This window comes from Geotrypetes seraphini, chromosome 1 (genome assembly GCF_902459505.1).
Source record: "Geotrypetes seraphini chromosome 1, aGeoSer1.1, whole genome shotgun sequence".
Lineage (NCBI taxonomy): Eukaryota > Metazoa > Chordata > Amphibia > Gymnophiona > Dermophiidae > Geotrypetes > Geotrypetes seraphini.
In genome coordinates this window covers 481,990,862-482,007,914 of record NC_047084.1, presented here as the reverse complement: position 1 = coordinate 482,007,914, position 17,053 = coordinate 481,990,862, and positions in this window count along the sequence as shown.

Genomic DNA, 17,053 nt, shown 5'->3' with positions numbered 1-17,053 from the left:
CAATGGAGCATCCATGTTTCTGACCTCGTGGCTGCCACATGACTAAAAGCCGAGCGCTGCACTGTGTGTGGATGAACTATCCAACAGGCAATGTATGAGTACATATGTTGCATTTTGCTAGCTAGCTCTGTTCAGGTTATCGCTTAATTTAACAATTGCCTTTAATTTTTGATTTGTCCTCGTATATGCCTCCAATCAGTATGCTGTAGAGCAGTGGAACCCAAGCCTGGTCCTAGAGGCACCCCAGACAGTCAGGTTTTCAGGATATTCACAATGAATATTCATAAGAGAGATTTGCATGCAATGAAGGCAGTAAATGCAAATTGCTCTCAGGAATATAACCTGATTGGCTGAAGTGCCTCCAGGACCAGGTTTGGGAATCACTGCTATATAGCATAACTGGCAAAGGAGTAAGGTTCATTTTTGTCTTGGTATGTACTAGAGAATGACATGGGGGAAAAATTTGTCCCTATCTCTGTTCCATCCCTGTGAGCTCATCCCCGTCCCATCCCCACGAGCTCAGTCCCTGTCCCATCCCCGCAAACCATCTGATCCCATCTGCACAAGCCTCAAATAGTATTATACTGAACTTATTGTATTAAAGTATAAAAAAAAACAACATTCTGTTCAATTGTCATTTATAAATGTTTATCAACACAACTAATATACTACTTTATCCTAAAGCAAAGAAAAGAAATAGAATTTTTTTTCTACCATTGTTGTCTGGTTTCTGCTTTCCTCATCTTCTTATCATTCTATTCCTTCCATCTACTATCTGCCTTCTCTCTACCTCTTCCATATGGCATCTGCTCTGTTACTGTGCCTCTCCCTTCCATCTCTCCCATCACCTTTCTCCTTCAGAGTATTCTCCCCTCTCTCCTACTCACTAACATGCAGTGTCTGCTCCTTCCTCCCCTCCCCTCTCTCTCCTCTTCCTTCCAGTGTGTTCCCTTCTCCCTCTCCCTCTCCTACCCATTTCCATGCAGCGTGCTCCCCTCTCTCTCCCCTACCCATTTCCATGCATCTGTTCCTCTCTCCCCTCCCCTCTCTCCACTTCCTTTCAGCGTATTCCTCTCTCTCTCTCCTACCCATTTCCATGCAGCGTGCTCCCCTCTCTCTCCCCTGCCCATTTCCATGCAGAGTCTGTTCCTCTCTCCCAACATCTCTACACTTCCCTTCAGTGTCCTTTGTGGTCCAGCAGCCCCCTCCCTCCCTTCCGCTTGCTGCCATACAGGCATCTCCCTCCCTTTCTTCCCCTTACCTTTGTGGTGATTTTCATTTTTTTGTCTCCCAGCTGCCCAAGCTTTTCATCAAGTCTCGTGCGACTGCCTGAAACTTCTTCTCTGATGCAACTTCCTGTTTCCGGTTGTGTCAGAGGGGAAGATTCAAGCAACCACGTGTGACTTGTTGAAAGGCTTATGCCGTTGGGAGACAAGAAAAATGAAAATTGCCACAAAAGTGAGGGGAAGGGAGAAAGGAAGATGCCCAGATGGCGATGATCGGAAGGAAGGAGGGAGGGAGCTGCAGAGACAAGGCCATTCACTGCTCTACAGGATGGTGAATGGCCTTGTCCCCATACCCGCGGTGACCACTTTTTTCTCTCCCTGTTTTGGCAGGTTACCCGCGGGTAACAACCACTGTGTCATTCTCTAGTTTGTACAAAATGAATCCACTTGGAAACGGTAAACCTACAGCAATGGTCTCAAACTGGCGGCCCGGGGGCCACATGCGGCCCGCCAGGTACTATTTTGAGGTCCTTGGTATGTTTATCAAAATCACAAAAGTAAAATAAAACAGTTTCTTGATCACGTCTCTTTAGCTATAAATGGCAATATTATTATTAAGACTTAGCCCAGGGGTGTCCAATGTCGGTCCTCGAGGGCCGCAATCCAGTCGGGTTTTCAGGATTTCCCCAATGAATATGCATGAGATCTATTAGCATACAATGAAAGCAGTGCATGCAAATAGACCTCATGTATATTCATTGGGGAAATCCTGAAAATCCGACTGGATTGCGGCCCTCGAGGACCGACATTGGACACCCCTGACTTAGCCAAAAGGAAAGATTTATAAACTATAAAGAGTTTTACCTCACGCAAAATTGTCATTTCTTTAATAAGACATTAGCTATTTTTTTTCTGAGCCCTCCAAGTACTTACAAATCCAAACTGTGGCCCTGCAAAGGGTTTGCGTTTGAGACCACTGACCTAGAGCAAGTGGTCTCCAACCTTTTTCATGTAAAGAGCCGCAGTGTGATTACGAGAAAACTCTGAGGACCACAAAGAAATTCAAGCTTATACATAATGCTTTGACCTTCTTATTCAGACTGGGTATTAAACATAAAAAATTAACACTGATATTGCAAGGATATATCTTAAAATCTCAAATCCTATGACACACCTGAACAACACACTTACCCCCCCCCTTTTACAAAACCACGCTAGCGTTTTATAGCACTGGCTGTGGCGTTAACAACTCTGATGCTCATAGGAATTCTATGAGCGTTGGAGCTGTTACTACCACGACAGTGATAAAGAACGCTAGCATGGTTATGTAAAAAGGGGGGTGGGGTTGGAGATTGTTTGCAATTACTATATCAAGTGGGCAAGATTGAAAAGAATGCATTTACAGGATTTGAAGAGCAGTTCAGCCAACTGTTTGAGTGCCGCAATAGATATCTTCAGGAACTGCATGTTGGAGACCACTACCCTAGAGAAACCTTCTCTCAATGCACAGTATTCAAATACCATGACAGTATTCAAATCCCGGCTAAACCCCCACTTTTTCAAGGTTGCTTTAACTCAAAAAAGAGATAAGTTAACCAAATCATGTATTTTTAAAATGAGTATCACTAATGGGCAGACTGGATGGACCGTTCATCATTTACTATGTTATGTTACTCCCAACCCGCACCTGTTTGTAAAGCAACCATGTCTGAGAAACTCCCTGACCCCTCCTACTTGTCCTGTTTGTCTGTCTGATTAAGATTGTAAGCTCTACTAAGCAGGGACTATTACTTGAATGTTTTAATGTACAGCGCTACATACATGCAGCGCTATAGAAATGAAAAGTAGTAATAGTTGTAGACCACCACACATACGTTTCACCAGATTTAATCAGGGCAATTTTCCGCTTATTCTCCCAGGTAAATGACTGAAAATTGGCCTCTGTTCAGGTTGGATCCACTGCATACAGAACAGAACCACTTATTGATCACCAAAATCTTAGAATACCTTCTGAAGAGAGGTTCTGCTAATCTATTTTCATCTTTGTAGGAATGAGTGAGATAGCAAGTGCCGAATAAAGTTGGATATACATATTGAAGTCCAGATATAGCATTTAGTAAAAAGTACTAAAGAGAAAATTACAGAAGAACAACCTACAACAATTTGAAAAACTTATTGCGGAAAAATGCAATACAATAACAATAATCAATACCCTAACACACAGCTGGAACTTGTGCCCGAAAATTTATTAGGGAAGAGGGTCAGGTGTACCATAATAAATCCTACTAGCACAGTTATACTTATTTAATAAAACATCCCTAGTACGTCCAAAAATTCATTGTTTACAGAATCCATCCTAGTGTGAACTCCTTAAAAGCTTCATAAAACTCAGAAAATTACAACACTCAGGGCCAACCTCAAACATCAGGGAAAATATTTCCTTATTCAACTATTTTCCTCCCTTCCCCCCCCCCCCCCCCCACGGGTCAAAAGCAACTGAGCTTAACATTTGGTTCTATAACAAGAAATTGGAAAACTGGGCCAATTACTCCCAACTCATTTGCCATGGAGCACACAAAGGGCAACTCCTTTTACATAGTACATAGTAGATGACGGCAGATAAAGACCCAAATGGTTCATCCAGTCTGCCCAACCTGATTCAATCTAAAATTATTATTTTTTTCTTCTTCTTCTTAGCTATTTCTGGGCAAGAATCCAAAACTCTGCCCAGTACTGTGCTTAGGTTCCAACTACTGAAGCTCACTCCAGCCCTTCTACGCCATCTCAGCCATTGACTCCCTCCCCAGCCCATCCTCAACCAAGTCATATACAGACACAGACTGTGCAAGTCTGCCCAGCACTGTCCTTAGTTCTTCACTATTTACCAGTACTATTATTTTCTGATTCTAGATCCTCTGAATACACAATATACACCGCGGATATAAATCCTCAAAACTGACACATTTCAATCACTAAATTGAAAATAAAATCATTTTCTCTACTTTTGTTGTCTGATGATTCTTTTACCATTCCCTAGTTGCACTTTCTTCTGTCCTTTCTTCTACCTCTTTGTTGCATCTCTCCCTTCATCTCCTCCACTACATGTTCAACAAGTATTCCTTTCTTCTCTGTCCCTCCATGTGCAGCAACTTCCCATCCCTCCTATTCCTTTTTACAGCAGCTTTCCATCTCTCCCTCCCATCCCCCTATGCAGTAGTTTTCTATCTCTCCCTTCTATCCCCCTGTGCAGAAGCTTTCCATCCCTCCTTCCCATCCCTCTGTGCAGCAACCTTCCATCTTTCCTATCCTCCTGTGCAGCACTTCCCGATCGACACCTCCACCTCTACTGTGAGACCTCAACTTTCAGGCCTCCTAAAGCAGCAGCAATGGTGAACAGGTTGCTTGCGGCCTGCTTGCCAGGACTTCTCTCTGCTGCATCATCAGTGATGTCATCAGTGATGCGGCAGAGAGAAAGCCTCAGCAGGGCAGGCCAGGAGCAGCTTATTTAGACCGCTGCCTCTGCCCACTGGACACCGCTGTTGCTGCTGCCATTTTAGGAGGCCCAGAGGTATTGTCAGGAGTAGGACTCACTGAATCGGTGAGTCTGTTTTTTTACCTACCCCAAGAGTGCCTTAAAATTGTCCTATGCTTCGAATGTATTGTATTTCTAGCTGCTATACATGTGGTGGGGCTCCTCCTGCTGCATATTGCCTTTTAGGGTTAGCTGCAATTACGTCAGTAGGAGGTGGTGGAGCCCAGCATTCATGAAGTTAGCCTGGACAGCATCTAATTGGAGAAAACCAACACACCTTTCAGCAAGGAGGTGAGCATGGTGGCAATAGTCTCCCCCTAGCACAGCACATCTACTTTCTTGTATGTTTATACATAACTGAATTTTTTCCCTCAAGATCTGGCATAATTTGGAACAAATTTGCCAAAAAAAAGGTAGTCCCTTTACTTGCACTTTGCTTCAAATGTCATATTACAGACCCCTAGAAGTCAAAGTGCTACATGAGATTCATCTCTTTTATGATGGAAACATTAAGATCCCTGAAGTGGGGTGACCGTAAAACCTGTATTAGCAGCCAGCATGTCTGTCTGTCTTTGCAAATGTCCTGATCCAGGGTGCGGTGCTCCAATATTTCATCACCTTGCAAATCTGGACCTAAAGAAATGATGATGATGGTGACAGTGGGAAGAAAAGGCTAATGTTATTAAATCAAACCTGATCATCCAGTTATAGCCCAGCCTAGAAGTCGTCACTAGCTCCCAAATTTAGTGGCAATTATGCAGGTTTGAATCATTGTACCAGTTTTATCACCACTGCCCTAGATTTGAGCTCTGTGCTATGTCCTGTCCCTGCTGGAAAGCGCAACTATGCTGTAGATTTCAGACTTTGGTAAGGCATTGCAAGTGTGTGCAGAGAACCTGGAGAATAGCCAGCAAGAGCACCCAGTCTTTTGAGTGTGTGCTGTTCTGCTGGCTTGGGCTCCCTCTAGCGACCATACTAAATAGATGAGCAAAGCTGAGAGTTTGGTGCGAGTGAAGGCAGTCGAACAGAATGACCTGTCTAAGAACCAGGTTTGAGTCTAATTACTGTATGTAGCATGCAAAACCTGTCACATCACTGACACTTGCATATCTGTAGTTTGATATATTGAAGGTCGCCAACTGCATCCTGCAGCAATGATTTGCCTCTTGCCACCCCCCTTGACCAGTATCCCCATTTCTCCTCCTTTATTTATCCATTTTGTAATGGACTGATGACGCCTTAGAAAGTGTGCGGAAGAACGAGCTGTGTTTGCTAAAGGGATCACTGGCAGATGGGGCTGCTCTTAGTGTACGATGCCCGGTGTGGCTGCAGAACTCATATACCTCAAAAGCTAGCCCTAACTAAAGGCCTTGGAAGGCAGCCTTTCGTAATCTATATTTGCATCTCTCATGCAGACAGTTTCCCCCGATTTAGTGCGCACTAAATGCCAACGTGTCCACGCAGCTCCTGATTGGTCTAGCCCAACTTTACTACAGGAAGAGTCGATCGGAGCAGACCGCAAACCGCAAATTTGCGGGGGAACACTGTACTGCCTTTTTGTAGTTTTTTAAAAAAAAAAAAATCACAGTCAAAGCAGTCTACATACAGATACTTCAAGCCTTTTCCCTATCTGTCCTAGTGGGCTCACAATCTATCTAATGTATCTGGGGCAGTGGAGGATTAAGTGACTTGCCCAAGGTCACAGGGAGCAGCGTGGGGGTTTGAACCCACAATCTCAGGGCAGTGGCATAGTAAGGGGAGGCGGGGGTTTGCCCCAGGCACAGTCTTGGTAGAGGCGCTGTCACCCGTCCTCCTCTGCCCCCCGCTCCTTCCCGACCCCGCCGCCATGGGCATGCACTCCTTCCCTCTCTTTAATTTTCCCTTGCTTGCTGCCTGCGTCAGTGTCACCTCTCTCTGACATTACTTCCGGGCCCTGTGTCTAGGAAATGACGTCGGATAGATAGCTGACGTGACGCGGGCAGCAAGTTCACGATGTTGCTCTCACCTGGAAAATTAAAAAGGTACTAGGGAAGGGAAGAGGGCACGAGCGTAGCAGGGGGGGGGGAGGGAGGTCAGGAAGGAGTGTGGGGGCAGAGAAGAGGGGCGTCACCACCCCAGGCACCACTCACCCTCGCTACGCCACTGGCTCAGGGTGCTGTAGCTCTAACCAATATGCCACATTAGGTCTTATGCGGAGCAATTTAAAGGTTGTGTTATAAGAAAATGGCCTCGAATGAGAACTGCAGAAGCTGGAGAATAATACCCCCTTTAATTGAGGGGGGCACATCCAAGCTACAATTGATGAATCCCTCCAGCTTAGATGGCTGGGGGGATGGGGATGACAAGCATCAGGGGGGTGGGGATGGGGGTCCAGGTACGCTTGCATGGCAAGTTGGACCAGGAAGTGATTGCAAGCAGCAACCTGCTTTTACAGCAGTGTCTGTTTGTCACAATCATGAGTTGGTTGGTGTTGAAATGGCCCCCAAACCATAAGTGACATGGTTCAGGGTTACTCCAAGCTCAGCAAGCTACTACATGGAGGTTGAAAACGTTAATTAGGTTAGCTCACAGTTGGGATATTCAATTGTAATCAAGTTAAACAATGTGTACGTAACCATGCTGTGGTCTTTTCATAAACATTTCCTTTTTGAAAGAAAGTTTGTATGTGGTCATTGAACAGGAACTGAAACTGCCAGTCAGGGCAGTAGAAAATAGGAGGGGGTGGGCAGTGGCACGAGGTGGAACCTGTTGCCGTCTGTCCTCTTTGAGCATTGAAAGTCTCGAATACGTCTTGAATACTAGTGATAAAAAAGGAAAATCTGACACTACAGCAGTTGCAAAAAAAATTTAAGTTGCTAAAGTAAAGTCGGATCAGCTATCAGTAAATCAGAGAGGCATGGAGTAGCTTAATGATTAATGCAGTGGGCTTTGATCTTAGTGAACTGGATTAAATTCCCACTGCAGCTCCTTGTGTCCTTGGGCAAGTCACTTAACCATCCATTGCCTCAAGAACAAAACTTGCAAGCTCATTAAAGACAAATTACCTATAGTATATATAATATGTACAACACCGACTACATCTAGTAGCACTTTAGAAATGATTAGTAGTAGGATGTCATAGAAATAAAAGCCTCAAACTAGATACATATATTCTCAGTAGTAGCCTATTGCCAATTTTTCAAAAGCAGCAAGCTCTGGCATGCCCCTCATTCAGTGTGAAAGCTGTTTATTTAAATTCTCTCAGTCTGTAAACCTCTATGGTATATATTTAGCAATTACTGGGACTCTCTGTCCTGTTCCTCTACTATGCAACAAAGGATAAACACTTTTCTGCTCATATTTCTTCCTGTTTTTTCCCCCCCTAATCTCACCCACTTCTCATTAAAATGTTGAACAATTACCTAACAAAGGGTTTACTAAGGACGGTCATGGAAATCTGTTCCATGCCATTTTTTAATCATTTTAGCCTATTTTGGACTATTTATTTTATTGTTCCCCTTCCTTTTGTTCTGGTCTTTTCCCCCACTTTCTCTTTTTACAAATTGTATTTCTGCCCTTTTCCATCCTGTATCGGTAAGTTAATGTTTGTCAGTGCATTTGATTTTTTTGTAGCATTATTTATAATTTGTTTTTAACATACGCTCTATTCATATTTTGTTCTTATATTATGTAGAACCACTTTGAATTTTGATAAAGCGGTATATCAAATTTTTAAATAAACCTGAAACCTAAACCTTCTACAGAATATATTAAGCACAACAGGAGGGGAAGGGGTAAAACGCTGACATCATGGACCTCGCAGATCTCAACCGCAGGTCCTTAAAAATCTTCATTTATTGACACCTGAGGTTTCATATTTCACGTGTGCAAGTCCACATTATAGCCCAGCGGTCTCAAACACGTGGGCCGCAGGCCGCATGTGGCTCTCGTTTTATTTGCGGCCCACGGTCTGGAGGCGATCATTCTCTTCCTTTTGGAGCAGCAGCCGGCTCGTTCGTTCAAAGCCGTGGGTTGGCGGCTCCTTGCGCTATCCACTCCTGCATCGGAAGCCTCTCTGATGTCACAACATCAGGGAGGATTCAGACGCAGGCACGGAGCTCGCAAGGAGCCGCCACCCGCGGCTTTGAACGAACGAGCCGACCACACTGCTGCTCCAGTGGCGTACCAAGGGGGGGGGGGGTCCACTGTTCTCCCGCGGCTCGTCTAGAGAAGTGGTGCCCAACCTGCTTCCCTTCCCTTCTCACTGCTGCCATCGGGGATCAGGCTGGCAACGTGTTCTTTGATCTCCCTGCTTCTCTTCCCTGTGGGGCCGACCAACTCTCGCGGCCCGACGTCAATTCTGACGTCGAGAGGATGTTCTGGCTAGCCAATCGCTGCCTGGCTGTCCGGAACGTCCTTTCCGACGTTAGAATTGACGTCGGGCGGCGAGAGTTGGTCAGCCCCATGCAGAAGAGAAGCAGGAAGATCTCGGCCTGTTCCCGATAGCGGCAGCAGCCTATTCCATGGCGGTGGTGGTATGGGAGAGGGCAGGAAGGAAGGAAGGAAGAAAGAAAGAAAGAAAGAAGGAAGGTGAGGTGGGGACAGGGAACCAGAAAAAAAAGCAAAAAATGGGGCACGGAGGAAGGAAGGAAGAAAGAAAGGAGGGGGGACAGGGAACCAGAAACAAAGCAAAAAAATGGGGCACGGAATCAGAGAAAGTTGGGGGAGGGAATGAGGTCTGGAGGAGAGGAAGCATACAGGAGGCTGAAAGAAGGGAAGAAGTATTGGATGCACAGTCAGAAGAATAAAGTGCAACCAGATACTGATGAAATTACCAAAGGTAGGAAAATGATTTTATTTTCAATTTAGTGATTGAAATGTGCCAGTTTTGAGAAAGAAAAGATATTGAACTTTAAATGTGGGTGCTGCAGAAAAAAATAGAGTACTTGGAGGGCCGCAGAAAAAATAGTTAATGTCTTATTAAAGAAATGACAATTTTGCATGAGGTAAAACTCTTTATAGTTTATATATCTTTCCTTTTACCTGTTAAAGGAAAGTTTTATAAACTATAAAGAGTTTTACCTCATGCAAAATTGTCATTTCTTTAATAAGACATTAACTATTTTTTCTGCGGCTCTCCAAGTACCTACAAATCCAAAATGTGGCCCCGCAAAGGGTTTGAGTTTGAGACCACTGTTATAGCCCCTCATTCCACTGCTGTATCTGTTATTGTTTCTGACCCCCACGGATTTATGCCGAGTCTTAATTTGAGGAAACACTTCAGCTAAGGGAGGTATGTGTTATACCCCGGAGGGGGGGAACAGAGGGAGTGACACCCCCACTGAAGTTTAGTAAAGTATGGAGACCTGTTCTTTGAGAGGAGCAATAATTTTGGCCTTGGCTACCAGTTTTGCCCTGTAACACAGATGCAGAAATGCCGGTGACTAAAGTCCTGTTTCGTCTATCTGATACTATGATGGGTGGTACAGCCCATTTGCTGTTACACACTATGCAAGTGGGGCATCAATTTCATGGAATAGCACTTAACCAATTTGTGTTGTCATTAATGCACTAAGTCAGGGGTGTCCAATGTCGGTCCTCGAGGGCCGCAATCCAGTCGAGTTTTCAGGATTTCCCCAATGAATATGCATGAGATCTATGTGCATGCACTGCTTTTAATGCATATTCATTGGGGAAATCCTGAAAACCCGACTGGATTGCGGCCCTCGAGGACCGACATTAGACACCCCTGCACTAAGTGCAACTCTTCTATAAATGAATGTGTGCAATTGGCACCTAGATGTAGGTGCCCTTTATAGAATTGCACTTAGATTTTTCATGCAACAAAACAAAACCGGCCAGGTTAAATCTAGGCCCACCCAAACTGGCAGATCCGACTACACCCCTATGTTTATATAGCATCTTCAGCAAATGATCTAATATTTTGTTTTTAAGCAATTGCACTTATGACCTCCAGGAGTCACTAGCTCTACTAGCTCCACATTCACTTGTGTCTTGATGCCATGGCTGTCTAGGTACTGTCTCAAATTAATTTTCAATCCACATAAGTCAGAAATAGCCATTTGGTTTTCACATAAGAAATCAGATATACAAAGGTAAATCAAAAGGTAAAATACCTTCAATGGCTTTAATAGAAGTAACTGTGAGCAACTGAACATATCACTTTTCCACATAGTTCCCATGGAAGATGATGCATTTGTTGTGTCGTTCAACTAGCTTCTTCATTCCTGCAGAGAACATTTTGGGTTGCTCCTGAAGCCAGGTGAGCACCATTCTCTTTACTTTATCATGCTATCTTTTGTTCTCAGGGTTGCAGTGATGCATTCATGTCTCATTGCTAGTGACGATTCTCTCCAGAATATGCAGATCTTTTTCATACCATCCAGGAACTCGGTAGCAATCTTCACACGCTGTTGCTCATGCAGATCAGTTAAGCTGTTTGGGAACCCATCATACACAGACTTTCCTGTATCTAGTCATCATGCTTTATGACACATGCAGATCCATAGCTGATATCCAAATCTGCAGGCAATTGAGACACTATTTTCAGTTAGTTTTCTCTAATCAAGTCATCCGCCCTGTCAATATACTCGTGTGCATGATGTTGATGGACGACCAGAACAACCTTTGTTGGTTCCACCTGTTCTTCCTGCTTTAAGCATTTTTACCCACTCAAACCTTTCGTTGATTCATGGTGCTATGTCCATATTGAGTCAATCTCCGATGGTAAATTTCCACAGGTTTCATTCCCTTTGGTGCACTGGCTTATCTATTTATATGATCCATTTTTGCTTACACCCTATGCTTTCTATTAACAGACCATTATTGAGATGGCTTGGGGAAATCCACTACTTATTCCTAGGATAAGCAGAATAAAATCTGTTTTACTACTTAGGATGTAGCTAGGTACTTGGGATCTGGGTTGGTCAATGTTGGAAACAGGATACTGGGCTTGATGGACATTTGGTCTGTCCCAGTACGGCAATTCTTATGTTCTTATGTATTGCCACTTACAAACAGGACAACAAATGTACAGTAGGTTTAAGTATTGGAGAAGGCAAGCATGCACATTACTGTGCAATGGTGTTTGACCATCATCTTTCCTTCCCCTTTTGTTTCTATTAAAATGATGTTAAAAATATACCCTTTTGCAATTGTAGGAGTCCCTAGTTCCTTAAGTAGAGGCGTCCTTGCAGTACTCCTAGTGGAATTCTGCAAGTTTATTGTCAAAATTTAAACAATACTTTTGCTAATTATCTATATTCCATTTAAAACAGAAAATGCTTTTTTTTCTACCTTTGTCTGGACATTTTATTTTTCCATCATGTCAGTTCCAGATTCTGTTTCCAGTTTTCTACTTTCCTGTCTGTTGTCTGCTAACTCTGGAAAGAGTGGATCAAATCGCTTGTTTACTCTTTCAAAAAGTGTGAGGACTGGGGGGGGGGGGGCATGCAATGAAGCTGGAGAAAATATTTCTTCATTCAACATGTAATTAAATGCTGAAATTTGTTGCCGGAGAATATGGTAAAAGAAGCTTAGCAGGGTTTAATAAAGGATTGGCTAATTTCCTAAAACAAAATTCTATAAGCCATTATTAACATGGCTTGGGAAAATCCATTGCTTATTCCTAGGATAAGCTGCATAAAATCCATTTTACTTCTTAGGATCTTGCCAGGTACTTGTGACCTGGGTTGGCTACTGTTGGCACAGGATACTGGGCTTGATGGACCTTCATTCTGTCTTACTATGACAACTCATATCCTTCTCCTGTCCATTCTCTTACTACACCTACCTCTGACATATTGATCATTCCTTTTTAGCTTTTTTCTGCCTCTCACCCTTCTTATCTTTCCAGCTATCAAATTTCCATCTTCTCTCCCATTCCCCATCTTAATTCCTTCCTCAGCTCTTCTTCCCTTTCATCTTCAACACCTACCCTCCTAATGTGATGAAAGTGGTCCCAATTAATTTTAAAGCCAACTTGCTAGTCTGGATCAATCTCCAATTATCCTTAGGAAAGTTCCCAGAAGACCAGGGTCAAATTATAATAACACCCATTAAAAAGAATAATAAAGTATCATCAAATAACATATCCAATTTTAGACTCATTGCAAGCATTCCGCTGGTCACTAAACTAATGGAGGGGATGGTAAGTGCTGAACTAACTACCTATCTAGATAGGTTTAACCTGTTACACAATAACCAGTCAGGTTTTAGACCTGGTTTTAGCACAGAAATAGTCATGGCCTCATTATAAAACTACTTACACTCTCTTTTCAGTCAAGGTACCAGTGCTATGATTTTGCAGCTGGACCTAAGCTGCGCTTTTGACCTGGTAGATCATGCCATCTTACTGGCTAGTCTAGAACAGTGTTCTTCAACCTTTTTACACCTATGGACCGGCAGAAATAAAATAATTATTTCATGGACCGGCAAACTAATAAGACTGAAATTTTTAAAAACCCCATTGCCGCGAGCTCGGTCCCATTAACCATCTGATCCCATCCGCACAAGCCTCAAATAGATATAATTTTATATTGAACATATTTTATTAAAGTATAAAAAGAAACAATATTCTGTACAATTGTCATTTTATAAATATAAATAATACAGGGCAAGGATCAACAAAACCCCCGTCTCCCCTCCCCTTCACATATATCCCCTCTATTATCAAGAAAACTGAATAAGCCAAATTATTACAGAATGCTACACAAATATCATGCTAACAGAATACCACAGTCACACATGGCAGGAATGGTGTTAGGGGAGTGGAACTAGGGCAACTGCCTCCTGGTCAGAGAGAGCCCTAAGCCAGCTGGAAGCTAAAGACGCACTGCCTGGGCTTTGCACTCCCCAGTTATGTCTAACATCAGCTCTAGCAGGATACATATTTTAAATCTGATATATTCTAATCACAAGATAGAAATAAAATTATTTTTTTCTACCTTTTGTCGTCTGGTTTCTGCTTTCATCTTCTTTTCACTCTCTTCCATCCAGTGTCTGCCCTCTGTCTCTTCAATCCAGCATCTGCCTCTTCCATCCACTGTCTGCCCTCTACCCCTCCCCCTTCAATATGGTATCTGCGTTCTTTCTATGCCCCTCTCTCCTACACCAGATCTAGCATCTTTGTCCCTCTTTCCTTTTTTTTCATCTGATACCCCTTCCCAGCATCAATCTCTTTCTACTTTGTCATTCCTCTGTCTCTCCCCTTTCCCTCATCTGATCTCTCTATTCCATCCTGACTCCTTCCCCTCCTCTAATCTCCCTGCCAGCTGTTTCCTTCCAATGTTACTCCTCCCCTGTCCAGCAGTACCTTCTCCCTTTCTTCCTCCCCTTATCCAACAGTAATTCTCATCCCTTCCCCTTCTCCCCTGCCAGCAGTAGCCCCTTCTCCTCCCTTGTCTAGGAGCACCTCTACTCCCTTCCCTCCTTCCCTCTCCAGCAAATGTTTCCTCGATGTAGGCTAGCGGCAGCTCTGTGTGCTTTTAACTTCGGCACACAGCTGCCCCTAAGCAGTATTTTAGCCGCGGTTTCATGAGGCAGCTTTGGGGCCTTTGGTAGGCCGGCCCGCTTTGATGATGCGATGTGGGCCGGCCTATCAAAGGCCCCGAGGCTGCCTCATGAAACTGCGGCTAAAATACTGCTTAGGGGCAGCTGTTGCCGAAGTTAAAAGCACACAAAGCTGCCCCTGCTTGTCTGGGGGTGCGGAGACATACGTGGCAGGAGTAGGAGGTGGAAGGCAGGAGTGCCGGAACGTCAGCTGACGCCGGCACTTTTTGCTGTGGCTGGGGACTCGAATCCTTCGCGGACCGGCAACATTTTTTTGCGGACCGGCGGTTGAAGAACTGTGGTCTAGAATCCATTGGTATCACAGGAAATATTTATAATTGGTTTCAGGGATTTCTAGGCAAACGATCTTATCGGGTATTCAAGGACGATAATCTATCCTACAGCTGGAATAATATCTGTGGAGTACCTCAGGGTTCCCCGTCCCCAACTGTTTAATATTTACCTAACTTCATTGGGTAATTTGTTGCAGAGCCTAAAGCTCAACTTTTATATTTACGCAGATGACATCACTGTCGTGATTCCACTAACTTGCCTGTCGTCTGATTTTATTAATTTGGGGACTAACATTTTAAATCAAATTGAGCTTTGGATGATTGCTTTTAAATTAAAATTAAACACTGAAAAAACCCAAATTTTTTCTCGCAACTCCCAATGAAAAGATAAAAGAAGATTCGATCCTAGTGAGTGGACGAGAATACAAAATTGAACAATCTATAAAAATACTAGGCGTAACTCTTGATAAACACTTAATTCTGGATAAACACACTTATTTACTTTTCAAGAAATGTATCGCAGTCTTATGGAAGCTTTGCACTATCAAGAAATTTTTCGACGAACCTTCTTTTCAACTATTGGTACAAACATCCATTCTGAGTATTTTGGATTATTGTAATATTATATATCTAGGGGCTTATTAAAAAAAATACTAAAAAAACTAAGACTAATCCAGAACACTGCGGTTTGCCTTATCTTTGGTTTAAAGAAATGGAAACACATTACTCCTTACTATCAAAAACTTCACTGGTTGCCAGTGGAGTCTAGAATTCTGTTCAAGTTTTCCTGCATTAGTTTCAAAGCAGTTTTTGGAATGCTACCTATTATCTTGCTTCCCAATTTTCCATGAATAGTTCCAACAGGAGTACTCATAGAATAAACCTATTTAATTATCCTTCTTTTAAATCATGGCAATACAAGAAGTTCTTTGACAGAATTTTATCATTCCAGGCCGCCAAACTGAACACATGGCTTGGAAGATTAATACTTGAGGCTACTTCCTATCTTGACTTTAGAAAATCACTAAAAACATGCCTGTTTGATATGCTTTCCTCTTAGTCATGTTACTACCAAATTTATTATGATTCTTAACAGCTTTTACTTTCTAATTGAGCTATTGTCTAAATTTTTATTGATTTTACCTGATCTATCCTTTTTACTGATTGTTTTTATCTTGTATTAGATACTAATTGTTTATCTTGTATTTTAAATATTGGTTGTATGTTATCCTTTGTTGTGAACCGCTTCGAACTTTTGGTATAGTGGTATACAAGAAATAAATTATTATTCTTATATTTCTACCCTCTGTAATAAGTGTTCTCCCATTTGTTTCCTTGCCACTCCATCTTCCTCCACCTGGCCTTTCTCTTAAGAGTTCTACCATTCTTAGTGTCTTCCTTCCTCCACCCTCCCATCTAGTTCCTCTTTCTTCTCTCCCCACCCTCCTAGCCTGACATCTCCATGTCCCTTCTCTCTTCCTTACTGCATTCTCGCCCATGGATAAGAATTTCTCCCACTCTTTTTGTCAGGAATCTCTCCATCTCTCTCTTATGCTCCAGAATCCGACATCTCCCTCCTTCTCCTGTGTATCTCGCCCTCCTCTTCAGCCATCCCAATGCCCAACATATCTCCCTCCCTTGCACCAAGGGTCTAATATCTCTCTTCCCCTTCCCCATACAGCATTCTCTCCCTTCTACTGCCATATATAACATTTACATTACATTAGTGACTTCTATTCCGCCAGTATCTTGCAGTTCTAGGCGGATTACAAAAGAAGATAACTGGACATTTCCAGGAAAATTACAATTTAGGGTGCTGTTTACATGATTGAGTCTTTGAAGGGAAAATTACAAGAGTGGTAGAGACTTTGAAGGGAAATTTACAAGAGAGGGGATGGACAAAGGGATGTGTTTTGATATCTAGATAAATTTTTTGAATAATAGCAGGGTTTTGATTTCTTTTCGAAATGATATGAAGGCGGTTGTTGTCAGCATGTTGGAGATGGGGTGGTCAAGTTTCACTGCTTGCATCTAGTAGGTTGTCATACATCTTCTTATGCTGAGTACCTTTGAATGGGGGGGTAGGTAAATGGCGATTGTTTAGATATGTGGGGGCAGTGCCATTTATTACTTTGAATAATAGACAGTATAATTTGAATTGAATTTGCGCTTGTATAGGTAGCCAGTGTGAGTCTAGGTAAGCAGTGGTAATGTGGTCATATTTGCTTAGTGAATAGATCAATCTGAGGGCTGTGTTTTGTACAGTCTGTAATTGTTTTATCATGTTTGTGGGGCATGGTAGGTAGAGGATGTTGCAATAGTCCACTAGACCTAGGACTAGGGATTGGACTATGAGCCTATATTGCTCTTTGTCGAATAATTTTCTTCTTTTTTGTAGATTGCGCATGATTAAAAAGGCTTTCTGGGTAGTCTTGTTGATTTGGGCCTGCATG